This window comes from Felis catus, chromosome B4 (assembly GCF_018350175.1).
Source record: "Felis catus isolate Fca126 chromosome B4, F.catus_Fca126_mat1.0, whole genome shotgun sequence".
NCBI lineage: Eukaryota > Metazoa > Chordata > Mammalia > Carnivora > Felidae > Felis > Felis catus.
Genome location: NC_058374.1, coordinates 26,531,203 through 26,545,202, shown reverse-complemented (window position 1 = coordinate 26,545,202; position 14,000 = coordinate 26,531,203). Strand labels below are relative to the sequence as shown.

At 46.5% G+C, this 14,000-nt stretch overlaps 1 long non-coding RNA gene across 3 annotated transcripts; it reads left to right on the top strand.

Moving 5' to 3' along the window:
* Positions 1 to 65: 65 nt before the first annotated feature.
* LOC109501368 lies at positions 66 to 12,862 on the top strand. Of its 3 annotated transcripts, none has more exons than XR_006600377.1 (4): positions 66 to 426; positions 10,534 to 10,782; positions 11,258 to 11,436; positions 12,614 to 12,862. It is a non-coding gene; the product is annotated as an uncharacterized LOC109501368 (long non-coding RNA). The 3 variants fall into 3 exon arrangements; XR_006600376.1 differs by having other exon boundaries at positions 108 to 426; positions 10,534 to 10,730; XR_002159363.2 differs by lacking the exons at positions 66 to 426; positions 10,534 to 10,782 and adding an exon at positions 10,969 to 11,109.
* The last annotated feature ends 1,138 nt before the right edge of the window (positions 12,863 to 14,000 follow it).

The following is a 14,000-nucleotide window of genomic DNA, read 5'->3' as shown; positions in this document are numbered from 1 at the left end:
ATTACACGCGCGTTACATGAGTCACTGCGTGGGAAGTACTCACACATGGTACATACTCGATCAACGTAGCTATTGTTCTTATTCTTGAATAATAATATGGCTCCCCGTGTTTGTGTCTCTTTGTACATTCAGTGCTAGGCTTTAGGGGTTAGGGTATGTGCCCTCGCACACTAATTTTTGTCTTTATGAACAGCCAAGGAGAGAGAATAAATGGCACAGGTAGCCTGTGTTTGTTGGAGGGGCAACAAAAAAGAAACTTCATTTTCTCTGCGGGGCTTCAGCTGCCTAACGTGACAGGTGCCCAGAGAGAGTGAATTACGTGGTCGTAAAGACTTGGGGGATGTGCGATGTGGTCCCGTAAGGAAGGACTCTCCTGTTGGAAGGAGGAAGGGGACGCCGTGAGACACTGGTCACTCTCAATTGAAGGTCAGGGGTCAGAGCCATTACATCCTGTCAGTGGGAACTCCAGAGGGACGCTTAAAGGGGAAGGTTGCAGCTGTCAGGGTTTGAGCAGGAAAGGGATGGCACATTCAAACTGGGAGAGTTTTAGGAACATTTAATAAAGGGACGAAGGTGGTGAGGAGTAGGGGGACCAGGGATCAGTAACAGCAGGGTTGGCTTTACTACCTGTTAGCCTGAAGGGGCCAGGGAAGGGAGCAGAAACAGCTAGAAGTGTGGACGGGGCTCCGGGCCAGCTTGCAGCCCACCCAGAGCCCCCTCCGGGGAGGAAGTGGGGCGAGAAAAACCCTGACCTCATTCCCTTCCCTCTGATCTCCTGCTGGGGCCCTCAGAGCCTCCCCCCCCCCCCCAGCTGGCCTCTGTAGCACAGCCTCAGGTCTGCCTCTGGGGCTCAGAGCAGGGCCCGAGGGCTGGAGAGCAGGTGGGTAGCGGGGGAGGCGAGTGGAAGCTGTCCAGGACAAGAGGTGTTTTTACTCCTTGAGAGGTGTTGCTGCCCCAAGCTCTGTGCCCTGTGAGTTGGCATGCAAGCCCCAGGGAGAGGTGGTGGGGGAGTGTTAATCCAAGGGCTAACCAGCGGGGAGCCCCGCTCTTTGAGAAATGCAGAAAGTGCCAAATATGCCCCAGTGGGACAATTGACGGGGCTCCTGTGGGTTTGCTGTGTTTCAGGGAGGGTCGTGCTTGGAGTGGTGCTTAACCCTCAGGCCGGGCCGAGTCCTTGGGAGCACCGAGCTCTTGTGGGGAGCCACACACAGTATTTCACCGTTGTTATGAAAAGCCCTTTGCTGACAAGCTACGGTGCCTGGATGTGAAGGAGCATTGAAAGGCCCCACCGAGGGTGTTCTTAGATCTCCAGGCAGAAGTTGGGGCCCGAGCCAGGGTCCTTATACTGTAGGCCCACCTGGGCCAACAGCTACACTTCTTTATTACATTATATCCAGATGTTTAGAATGCTCTGAGGGAAGAAACATTATTCTTGGGAGCTTAAAGATGTCGGATGTGCAGACAGAATGCACCTAAAGAAAAAGAGCAAGGAAGAGGGGGGTGGGGGATGGGCAAAATGGGTGAAGTGGGTTAAAAGGTACAAACCCCCAGCTATCAAATGAATACGTCCTGGGGATGTAATGTCGAACGTGGTAATTATGGTTAGCAATACCGTCTTGAATATTTGAAAGTTGCCAAGAGTAGATCTTAAAACTTTTCGTAACACGCGCATACATTTCTAGCTATGTGTGGTGACTAACTAGACTTATTGTAGCGATCATTTTACAAAGCACACAAATATCGAACTGTTAAGTTGTTATCATAAAGCTATGCATTAATTATATGATTATATCTAAATTTTTAAAATAACAAGAAAGAAGAAAAAAAGATTTTGTTTTGTTCTTCAGAGAGAGAGAACACGAGTGGGGGAGAAGGGCAAAGGAAGAGGGAGAATCTTACGCAGGCTCATGCGGGGCTTGATCCTACAACCCTGGGATCATGACCTGAGCTGAAATAAAGAGTTAGATGCTCAACCGACTGATCCACCCAGGCACCCCTAAAAATAAAAGGCTTTAACCTAGAAAAAGAATGGAGCAGTTTTGGAATCTGGGTGGAACACACAGTTGTTAGCGGCACAAACCTGCATAATAGTGATGTCAAGGGGTAAAAGAATAACCAATGTCAGAAAACACTTCCCCCTTTGCATCCTGCCTCTTCTGTCTACTTTCCACCCAGCAGTGAGAGTAGTCTTCAAAAAATACAAATCTGCAGGCATCACCCGTCCGCTTAGAAACACTCAGTAGCTTTCCACAGAGCCTTGGATAAAACCCAGACCCCTCACTCTGCCTGAAGCCCCCGGATGATGTCTCCCATACTTGCCGCTTCTTCCCTATGTGTCTCCTGCACTCTGCCTTTGCTCACTGTACCCGTCAATGTTCACCATCCCATTCCTAAAACCGCATGCTCCTGACGGCAAGGTGTCTCCTTCTGTCTGGACTGTCACACTATTTCCTTCACCAGTCACCACGGAGCTGGATCCTTCCCTGGCTACTTGATCTAAAGTAGGTGGCCCTCTGTCTCGATACCCAATCTGCTTCCTTTGTAGGACGCATCCCAATGTGTTGTTTTGATTTGCTTGTTTACTTGTGTGCTGTCTGCCTTTCCCACAAGCGCCGTGAGGGCAGGGTTTGTTTCTTGTGGAATCTCTAGTCCCCATGGAATTGATGGTTAGCTAGGTGGGTGGTGGGATAGGTGGACGGATGGCCCTGTCTTCTAAAATCTAGTCTTTGATTCTTCCGCTTGCACTAGAAAACTGCATTCTTTGACATAGGATTTGTTGGGCGTTTGCTCTGCCATGCCCCGCTAAAAATTTCGTGGCATTTCACAACTGGAGAGAAACCAAAACAATCAGAGATAAAGCAGGAAGTGGCTGGACACAGAAGAGAGGTGACATTTACTCATTCCTGAATAGTGATTCCAGAAATAACAGTTGGGAACTTGTTTTAGAAATTTAAGATTTGCTTCGCCCAAACGTAGAAGATCAAAAGCCCACTTTCCTTGTAAGAGAAATTGTAGATGACCTTCTGTGTGCATGTACATGCATACATGTACAGCCTGCATGCACACAAATAACGGAAGCATTGGAGGCTCACAGAAATTCTGCCTGGTGCTTTTGTAGAAACAGAATTTTCCCTCTTTGCAAAAAAGCTAAAACAATTTCAGGCCAATCTGGAAAATCCGTTTTCATCTAAAACCTCTTAGAGCACTTTCGCAAGGATTTATGATGTCTGAGAAATTTTATACCTCGAGACACTGAAAGCCAAGATGGACAAAAATTAGAAGGAGTGGTTGGAAAGAATTCTACCTCTATATACTATTCCACCCCCAAATTTGTTATTTAATATGGGCCTAGGAAAATATGCAAGGGAGAAAACCCTCTTTTTACCTGACTATAGAATTTACAGCAAGGTGGTCCTGCAGAGGGGAAAAAGGCCTATGACATAAAAAACCATGGACCTGGGGGTGCCTGGGTGGCTCAGTTGGTTGAGCACCCGACTTTGGCTCAGGTCATGATCTCGCGGTCAGTTGAGGTCAAGCCCTGCATCGGGCTCTGTGCTGACAGCTCAGAGCCTGGAGCCTGCTTTGGATTCTGTCTCCCTCCCACTCTGCCCCTCCCCTGCTCACACTCTGTTCTCTCTGTCTCTCAAAAATGAATAAAAGTTAAAAAAAAAATTAAAAAGAAAAAAGCCACGGACCTGGACAGGGAATGGGGGAGAGGATTGGATCTCAATAGAGGGAAGGCCAGTGAGAGCCCTGCTGGAAGAGGGCTTTGCATTGTGGGTAAGATCATTCTGGCTTTGGCTTCTTACTAGTCTGGGTTCAAGTCCACACACAGTGACCTACTAACTGTGTAAGCTTGTTCCTTACTCTCTCTGACTCTCGGTTTCCTGATATGTAAAATTGGAATGATAATGAGGCATATTTTTAATATTGCTATCGTGGGGATTAAGTGAAAACCCGGTGCTCATAAAACCCTTAGAATAGTACGCATATGAAGTATCCCTTACTGGGAACCCTGGGAACCCAGTAAGGGCCCCTATTATTATTGAACGCAGCACTATTGAGAAGAAAAATATTGTGATCCACATATGTAATTTAATTTTTCTTCCGGTGGCCACGTTAAAAAAAAAAATGGAAGTGGTGATGTTAATGTTAATAATGTTTTAATTCAATATATCCCAAATAGTATCACTTTAATGTAAGACCAATATAGATAACTAGCAAGATATTTGATAGTCTTTTTTTCATACGAAGCCTTTGAAATCCAGTATTGTATAGTTACAGCGCAGCTCACTTCGATCGGCCTCACTTCAAATGCATAACAGCCACCTGTGGCTGGGGGCTGCGGTATCGGACAGCACAGGTCTAACTTCTGTCCCTGAATCCTGTAGAATGAACCTAATTGCACAGAACTCCTTTTTGACGGTCACAAATTAAGATTCCAGCCGGAAAATCTCTTCATACCCTGCCACCAATCCCATTTTATAGGACAGTAGCAGACACAACACCGTTGGGTATAAAGGCGGCGTAATTTTCTTGGTTTGACTCATCCTCCTTATGTGCCATTCTCGTCTCTCTGGAAACGCTAATGTCACTGCTGTGAAACTAGAACCAGATTTGTTTGTTTTCGGACTTCTCTAGGTCCTGGAGGATTTTGATGCCACTCAGGAGTCTTAGAGCACGCTGTTGGTTGACTCAAAACTCATTCCAGTATTGAGAGGCTGAATTGTAAGGCTAGGAACTGAGATAAAAGGCCTCCGCGCCTTCCTTCTTCAAGTTTACTGTGGTCTGAGGCAGGAGATGAGAACAGAGAAGGGGTGGGGGGGGGGGGCTCTAAGTATCCCACCTTCTTTCCCATGGATCTTGGTGGGGAACCAGCAGATGGCAGCCTGCTACAATAAGTTCCAGCCCCTCGATCCGGGAGAAGAGAACCTAAAAATATCAGTCCCACATATTTGCCGAGAAAGGCATTGGTTAGCGTTTGGGGTCGGCCTGGAGTTTTTGAGATAATTCTAGCACTGTGGTGACGATATTACGGTTAAGGCAGAGGTGCGTATTCCAACATAATTCTCTGTCTTCCCGGCCTCCCTTCCGTGCTTAAGATCTTCTGAACTACTTTTTGGATTATTTTTCGCTTTCAACTGAAAGACTTATTTACATAATGGGAATCCCAGAATTCAAATACACGTGGAATAATATACGTTTCCCGTCATTCATCAATACTGATTGCTTTTCTCCTGTTTCTTCCGTACTGTTAACTGTGTGTAAACCTTTAAAAATGTTTCACTTGTGTATTGAGTGTCACTGAGGAGCGCTTGTTTTGCAAAATCTGACACTTTGTTGAGCAACGTTCACGTTAGGCAAGGTTTTGAATTCCGCGCAGTGAAGCCGTGGCTTCTTCGTTTCCCATAATTAAATGACTTTGCTGAGAGTGCGGCTCCTTAGAAGGACGCATGAGGATTAAAAACCAGCATATCAAAGATCAGATGCCTGGTTACAGTTAAGTGAAACTCGAAACAATCGCTTATGCGGGTCTGGTTTTCTTCCTGGCAAAAAGCTTTGGTTTATTTCAACGTAATAAAACAATTAGATAGTTAGATGATTTCAGTGGATCGTTATTTTGGGCAGACTGATAAGCAGAGAGTACACACGTGCTTCCTTAAAGAGTTGTTTTAATAACAGCATTGGGGGAAATTAGCCAGTGAAAACTGCTTACTCTCCATTAAAAAGTAGAAGAATGAAGGATTCTTTTTTGTGTGTTTATTATGGTCTCTCATGAACTTCTTTTCTTCTAGTGAGCACATTAAATATCGGCTGGGCATCTACTTAGTGAAAGGCTCTGTGCTGGATATCAGGCAAGGGAAGATGGTCCTTTCTCCAAAGCTTACAATGCAGTGGGGTTTACTAGAGGATATGGCCTTGAAAGTGGATGTTGTTGGGGCGACCGGGCGGTTCAGTTGGGTTAGTGTCCAAATCTTGATGTTGGCTCAGGTCATGATCTCGTAGTCATGAGACTGAGCCTCCTGTCAGGCTCCTGAGCTTGGAGTCTGCGTAAGATTCTCTCTCTCTCCCTCTCGTGTTAATTAATTAACGAATCAATTAATTTTAAATGTCTAAAAAAATGATTGTTTATCAGTTCACAGTGAATGCAAGCGTTGACTCACTATGTTGTGCCCATGAAACTAGTATAATATAGCATGTCAAGTACACTTCAAAGAAATAAAAATATTATATCCATTTCAATATATTATATGATTCCACTTATATGAGATACCTAGATTAGGCATTAGATTCAGAGATAGAAGGGCGGTTGCCAGGGGCTGGGAGGAAGCGTGGAGTGGGGGTTATTGTTTAATGCGTCCAGGGTTTCCGTTTGAAATGATGACAGGTTCTGGGAATGGATATAGTGACGGTTGTCCAACAATATGAATGTCGTTAATGCCACTGAACTATACGCTTCAAAATGGTTGCAACGGTAAATCGTGTATGATACGTGTTTTACCACACACGCACCAAAGGGCGGGGGGTAGAAACTATAATCCTTCACAGGGATTTCTGGGCAAAAGGAACAGTGTAACCAAAGGCTCCAGGGCAGAAAAGATTGGGGGGGATATTTTTTTTGGCAGAAACCGTCAAACCTCAGAGAGACTCCCAGGTGCCTTATGGGAAATTTGGGCAACACGAACGGACGGAGTGTTGGAGCAGGTATGGAAGCGAGGGCGCGAGGCAGTAGCGTCTGGGGTCAGTGGGGTCAAGTCATGCTATCTCCGGGACCCAGGGGCCTTAGGTGGGTCGGGCGATTCAAGGAGGTCCGATCCAGTGTGCTGGCAAACTTAGTCGGGAGTCCAAGGCAGAAGTCAAGAGGGCTGGGCAGGATCCAACTTAAATCTGGCCCAAGTTGTGCAGAGCACGAGGTCATCATGACGGGGGGGAAATATGCAGAACGGAGGGAGACAAAGAGCAGAGCAAGCCCACACATGGGGCTCAGAGCTAACCTGGGAGAGTTGGCACAGCTGAGGCTCGCTCCGGGCTCCCTGGCTCCCAACACTGCGGAAGGCTGAGGGATGTGCCAGGACAGCGCTCGGGAGCCGGGGAAATCTGACCAGAGCGGCGGACACTGGCCACCGGGAAGCAGGAGCTAATTCCAAACCAGCCCAGAAGCTGGGCTCCGGCTGCTGATGCCCTTGGGTCAGGGTTCCCGTGGGAGCTGGGGAGAGAGAGCTACAGAAGAAGGAGGCAGAGGGAGTGATGTGGGGCTGATTGGCTCACAGGAAACATAAAAGGAAAACAAGGAAGACAAGACTGCAGAGAAGGTTAGGGCCAGACGGCGGACAAATTTCATGTCGGACTAGATAGTTTGAATTAAATTCTATGAGGAACAGGAAGACAGAAAACTCCTGAATAGGGAAGTCGTATAAAGAAACCTTGGTCTTAAGAAGGTTAATCTGGCACGTCCCATGGTTTTACATATAAGAGTCACTGTATCAGTGGGAGACCACAGCCAGAACAGGAGTGCGGGATGGAACGGAAGATACAGGTGTCTCAGAAATGCACAAGCGACTTCGTTGTTGTTGGGGGAGGGACGTATGTTGCGACTGGATTTTCCATGTTTCAATGTGTTGCAGTGAAATGAATTTTAAAATTCATTTATGTTTTTAAAATTTTTCTAATGTGTATTTACTTAGAGAGAGAGCGTGCATGTGCATGTATGCAAGTGGGGGAGGGGCAGAGAGAGAGGAAGAGAGAGAGTCCCAAGCAGGCTCTGAAAAGTCAGCACAGAGCCCTACGAGGGGATCAGTCCCACACACTGTGAGATCATGATCTGAGCTGAAATCAAAAGTCGGACACTTAACCTCCTGAGCCACCCAGGCACGCTGAATTTTAACTCATTTAAAAATGAAATGTAAGGTCGCCTGGGTGGCTCAGGAGGTTAAGCGTCCAACTTCAGCTCAGGTCATGATCTCAGGGTTTGTGAGTTCGAGCCCCACATCGGGCTCTTTGCTGTCAGCACGGAGCCTGCTTTGTGCCCCTCCGCAACTCATGTTTTATCTCTCTCTCTCCAAAAATAAATAAACATTGAATACAATGAAATGTAAAATGTATTATGCATTAACAACATATTGCATTTGTAATATGTTTCCGTTGTAAACATTATACTCATAATAGGAAATTTGGAAAATCAGAAAAGTGGAAGGTAGAAAGCAAAGTTGCTCTCATTCCAGCCTGCACCCAGGATTGTATTTCCTTCTAGTCTTTTTTCTATACCTAGTTGTTTAGATCGTTGGTTTGCTTGTTTGCTTCCCACAGCTGTGATCCCATTACGTTTTTTTCTGTATCCATTTTTCGTTTGTCGTGTGGTGGGAAGCGGCAGAGTAGAGTGGTGAGGAGTACAGACTCTAGAACTGGCCGCCTGGTTTCAAGTCTCAGCATCTGCCACTTGCTGACTGTGTGGCATTAGCCTCTCTGTGCCTCAGTTTCCATAGCTATAAAATGGTAGCGATCATAGTAACAATTTCATAGCACTGTTATGAGGATTAAGTGAATTAACAGGTGGAAAGCCCTCAGCATTGCCACGTAGTAATTCTTGCATGTGTTAGGTACTTTACCCCGTTGTTATAAATACGTGTGAAATATCTGAGGCTTTCAAGATGGAAAGTAGGGAAATTCACAAAGAACGGTGATGTCATTAACAGGTATAGGAAGCCAGGAAGAGTGGTTTGGAAGATGGCAAGGAATATATGTGGCTTTAATTGTATGGGGCTGGAGTTACAGGCAAAAAAAAGGGTGGAAATATGTAGGAGAGCTTGGAGATGCAATACAGAAGCCCCAAAGAGAAGTTATGACCAGATGTTATGGATTTGGAAGACATCTTCCTTTGGTGACTTCATAGTATAGGAAAAAATCAGATCACTAAAGGAAAGAAAACGTGGTGAGGACAAAACTTTGGAGAGTGGGCATATTTATTTATTTATTTATGTATTTATTTATTTTTAGAGACCGAGAGAGAAAGAGAAAGAGAGTGCACTTTCGAGCGGGAGAGAAGTCAGAGAGAGGGAGAGAGAGAAAATCGTAAGCAGGCTCCATACTGTCAGTGCAGAGCCCAATGTGGGGCTTGATCCCACAACCCTGGGATCATGACCTGAGCTGAAATCAGGAGTCAGACATCCAACCGACAGAGCCACTCAGCTGCCCCAGAGAATGTGCACACTTAAAGAATGAAAGAAGGGAGGAGAACCAGGAAAAGTCAAAGAACACGTACAGAATTAGAGGGGGAAACCAGAAAGATGGGAGAAGGAAGGTTGTGTCAAATGTGTTTTTCATGGAAGCCAAATTTTCCTTGATGTGGCTGAGATGTGTCTTGGGGCAGCATGACAGAGAGATGGCTTTCCAGAGTCCTAGGTGGGCGGTTGGTGGTGCTGGGGGTGGGGGGCCTTCCTCCAAGACCCTTGCCTTCTTATGGGATGGAGCCCAGAAAGGGAGCCATGAGGACACAGGTCTGCCCAGCCCTCTTTCTTCCCGCCTGCCTCTCCTTGATGACCCCTAAGTCCTACTCTCTCCTCTGTGACTCCGCTTCCCTGGAACGCTGTGAAACCTGATGTTGACGAGGGATTCCCCCCGCCCCCCCCCCCCCCCACAATAGAATTCGAAGAATTGACCTCTGAGCCTGCTTGATTAAAGAAATGTAATCAGTTGAGGTGGGGAGGAATAAAGGCTATCTTCTTGTTGCATGATTGTGTTTTGCATGTCAGAAGATGATTATGCCTCTCCTTTAGGAATGGCTACATTCCTGTGCTAACGATCCTAATTTCCTCCCAAATTTACAGACACCTCAGGACAAGAACAGCAAAGGTCTGTGTACTGAGCGGGGCAAAAAGAAAGCAGAGGTGCCTGGGTGGCTCAGTCGGTTGAACGCCTGACTTTGGCTCAGGTCGCGCTCTTGGGGTTCGTGAGCTCGAACCCCACATTGGGTTCACTGATGTCAGTTCAGAGCCTGCTTCGGCTCCTCTGTCCACCTCTCTCTCTCGGCCGCCCCCCCCCCCCCGCACCTCAAAATAAATAAGACATTAAAAAAAAGAAAGCATGTGAATTTCACAACAGAGCCCTGTTCCTTATTTTAAAAAGGTACAAGACGGGTGTACAAAGAGGCATGAAACGGTCTCAGGAGGTGCGGGAGAAAGGGACAGGTGCAGGGGCAAGGCTTGAAAAGAGTGACAGTTTTTGAGCAAATGTAGAGAAGACTGAAAATACATCACACGGAAGTTTTGATGTGGAAAGGAGGATGATGGAAGGAGTTCATGTAAGATGACTTCAGTCAAGGGCACAGACAGACATACTGGTAAAGTGCATGAACTCTGGGGACGGACAGTCTGGTTCAAATGCCAGTTCAGCCACGGTGTAGCTGTGAGACCTCGAGAAAGCTCCTTCGTCTCTCTGCTCCGTGAAAAAAACGTAACGATGGTGTTATGATATCTGCCTGACAGGCTTGTTACAAGAGTAAATGCATTACTATGCCTATGTGTTAACTCTTTTCAGTCTAGATAATCAGACTGAAGTGTGCCCAAGAATGTTTAAAAATCCGATGACCGAGGCAGAAGAAAATCCATTTTGTAACTGTTGACAGCGATTTGGGCAGCCAGACATGCAGCACCGGGAGCGCCTGCTTTATTTTTCTTCTTTCTCCTTGTGCCTCTAGAGCTATTATAGTGATCAGCCTTCCACCCACTAAAAATGTAAATCATCAGAGAACAGGGACTTTGGCTGGTTTTGCTCACGATTAACACAGTAAGTTTACAAGTAAATAACTAATTAAAAATACATTAACTTATAGGGAAGCTTGTTCAAAATTGAACCTGAGTTTCACAAGTCATGGTGTGGCTTGGGAAAGGAGGGTTGCGGATAGAAACGGAAGTGGAGACACAGGAAGGGCTGCAGCGGGAGGGGTCTGAGTGGGGGAAACAGGGTGGTTGAAAGAAAGGAGGAAGGGAAGGGTAGGAGTTCAGCCTGCAGAGATGGGAGCAGCGTTCTCGAATGTTCATGGGAAGATTAAGTGGGACCCCAGCCAGGGAAATACATTCCTACTCAGTCTATTCCTGTTTTGCATCTCTTTTGGTATCAATTTTTTTGAATTTACCTTTGTTTAGATTAAGATATTTATGAAATTGTTTATAATGGTCTCATTTAATCTGTTCATGGTTTTTCTTATTTTTTTTTCTTATTATTATTTTTTTCTTTCATTGTGTTTTTCTTTTTTTTAAAGTGGGCTTCATGCCCAATGTGGGGCTTGAACTCACAACCCTGGGATCAAGTATCAGATGCTCTACCGACTGAGCCAGCTGGGCGCCCCCTTATTTGTATTGTTCTTGATGAAAATGTCAGGATTCATCTATTTTGATGGGGAGTGTTCTTATTAAAGGAGCCCCATTGGAATGTATTAATGTAAGTTATGTCCGGGTTTCTAATTTGTTCATTCATAAATCATATTACTTTCTTCCTTCTGATATCTTCAGGATTTGATTCTTCTTTTCTAACATTTTGAGTGTTTAATAATTTGAAAACAAAAGAATGTGTGGTTCCTGAAAGTAGCCGTGGCTGTGGTCTCCCCAGAGTGTGGAGGGTGGGCAGGGAGCTGTGGAGGGTGAGAGGGAGGCCTCGGCCGATTTGCATCCCAGATGCCCGAATGTTAAAATGGCACATGACCCCCAAACTACAAATTATTCCCTTTGCAAAGCTCACTTGCCTTGAAATGACTGCTTCTTGTAATTTTTAAAAAGCTTTTTTTAATGTTTATTCATTTTTGAGAGAGAGACAGAGTGTGAGTGGGGAAGGAGCAGAGAGAGAGAGGGAGACACAGAATCCGAGGCAGGCTCCAGGCTCCGAGCTGTCAGCACAGGGCCCGACGCGGGGCTCGAACCCATGAACCTTGAGATCATGACCCAGGCGAAGTCTGACACTTAACCGACTGAGCCGCCCAGGCGCCCCACTCCTTGTAATTTTAAAGACAGTTTGGCTCTATCTTTTCTGCCTCCTTTCTGTGATCTCGCCCAAATGCCATGCCCGACGCCGTATGCTGGGCTGGTTCGCAGTTTTCCCACAGATGTTTTACAGGCAGAATAATCTATCGTGATTAAAAGCCGAGAGCCTAGAATTAAGTTCACGTCACAGCTCTGCCGCTTCCTCACTATGTGAGCTTTGTCGGGTTATTTGACCCAAGCCTCAGTCTCCTCACCTACTAAATGGGGGTAATGACGGCACCCGCCTCAAAGAGCAGTTGTGAGCCCTCGGGGAGAGTGCCTGTCAAAGCTTTTATCACGAAAGGAATGTTCGCTCACCCCATCTGTTACATGTGTCCACGGACTTCCACGTGCAGGTGTTTAAATGTCTTCCACGTACTCTGTTTGGGTAGGACAGCTCTAATTCTTCGTTCACAATGAGGAAAATGAGACACAGAGAACTCAAGGACAAGTTGTGGTTAACAACGGAAGGCTAGACTTTGAGCGCTAACTGCACGTTCTTTTTAAGAGGGTAGGTTAGCTTTTGGCAACAACTGGGAAATAATGGTTTTGTGCTCACGGTTCACAAGCACCCCTCCTCATGTTGTTAAATTCTTTCCCAGGGCCTTCATCCTCCTGGTGAAATCTCTACAGATAAGGCTCAGCGTGTATTATCTCCCAGGGAGTGTTTATATTTTATCAGCGAAGACTTACAAGCTCAGAAAGCCTTCAAGAGGTGAAGAATGAGCCTCTAAAAGAAAATTTAAGGGCGCCCGGGTGGCTCAGTTGGCTGGGCGTCCGACTTCGGCTCAGATCACGATCTCACAGTTTGCGAGTTCGAGCCCCGTGTCGGGCTCTGTGCTGACAGCTCAGAGCCTGGAGCCTGCTTCAGATTCTGTGTCTCCCTCCCTCTCTGCCCCACCCCTGCTCATGCTCTGTCTGTCTGTCTTGCTCAGAAATAAATAAAGACTAAAAAAATTTAAAAGAAAGAGATTTTAAGTCTAGGAACAGTGTGGGGCAAGGGATCTTCTCAGTGAGTGAATTTTCTTATTGTATCTCAACGTTTATTTATTTTTGGGACAGAGACAGAGCATGAACGGGGGAGGGGCAGAGAGAGGGAGACACAGAATCGGAAGCAGGCTCCAGGCTCTGAGCCGTCAGCCCAGAGCCCGACGCGGGGCTCGAACTCATGGACCGCGAGACCGTGACCTGGCTGAAGTCGGACGCTTAACCGACTACGCCACCCAGGCACCCCTTATTGTATCTCATAGTGGATGGAATTAGGCCCCACAAACACATCCATATCCTAATCCCTGGAAGCCACCATGGCACTTAACATGACAAAGGAATTTTGCAGAAGTGGTTAAATTTATCATCTTGAGGTGGGGAGATTATCCTGGATTATCCAGGCAGCCCCAGTGTATTCACAAGTGTCCTTCTAAGAGGGAGACAGGAGGGTCAGAGTCAGAAGGGGAGAGGTGACAATGGATGCCGAGGTGAGGGGTGGGGAGGAGAGAGAGAGAGAGAGAGAGAGAGGAATTTGAAGATGCTATGCTACTGCCTTTGAAGATGGGGGCGAGGGGGTGAGGGGGTGAGGGGGTGGGGGCCGGGGAGGGGGGTAGAGCTATATACCAAGGAATGCAGATGGCCGCTATAGGCTGGAAAAGGCAAGGAAATGGATTAGCCACTACAGCCTCCAGGGGAAACGTAGCCCTGCCGACACCTTGAGTTGAGGACTTCTGACCTCCAGAAATGGGAGATAGTAAATTTACGCTGTTTCCAGCCGCTGCGTTTGTGTTGTTACAGCAGCCACGGGAAACTGATACACATCTCATTCTCCCTCTGTGGTCAAGCAAACTCATCTTTTCCCTTAGTCAACCATTTCCAACATAGACCAAGGGATTCAAAGGAACGCGGCTGCACAACTATTGCAAAATGAGCTGTATGATCAGAATTAACTAAGACTTCAAACACAAAACCAACGTCTTGGGAATTATCTGACCGTTCGTT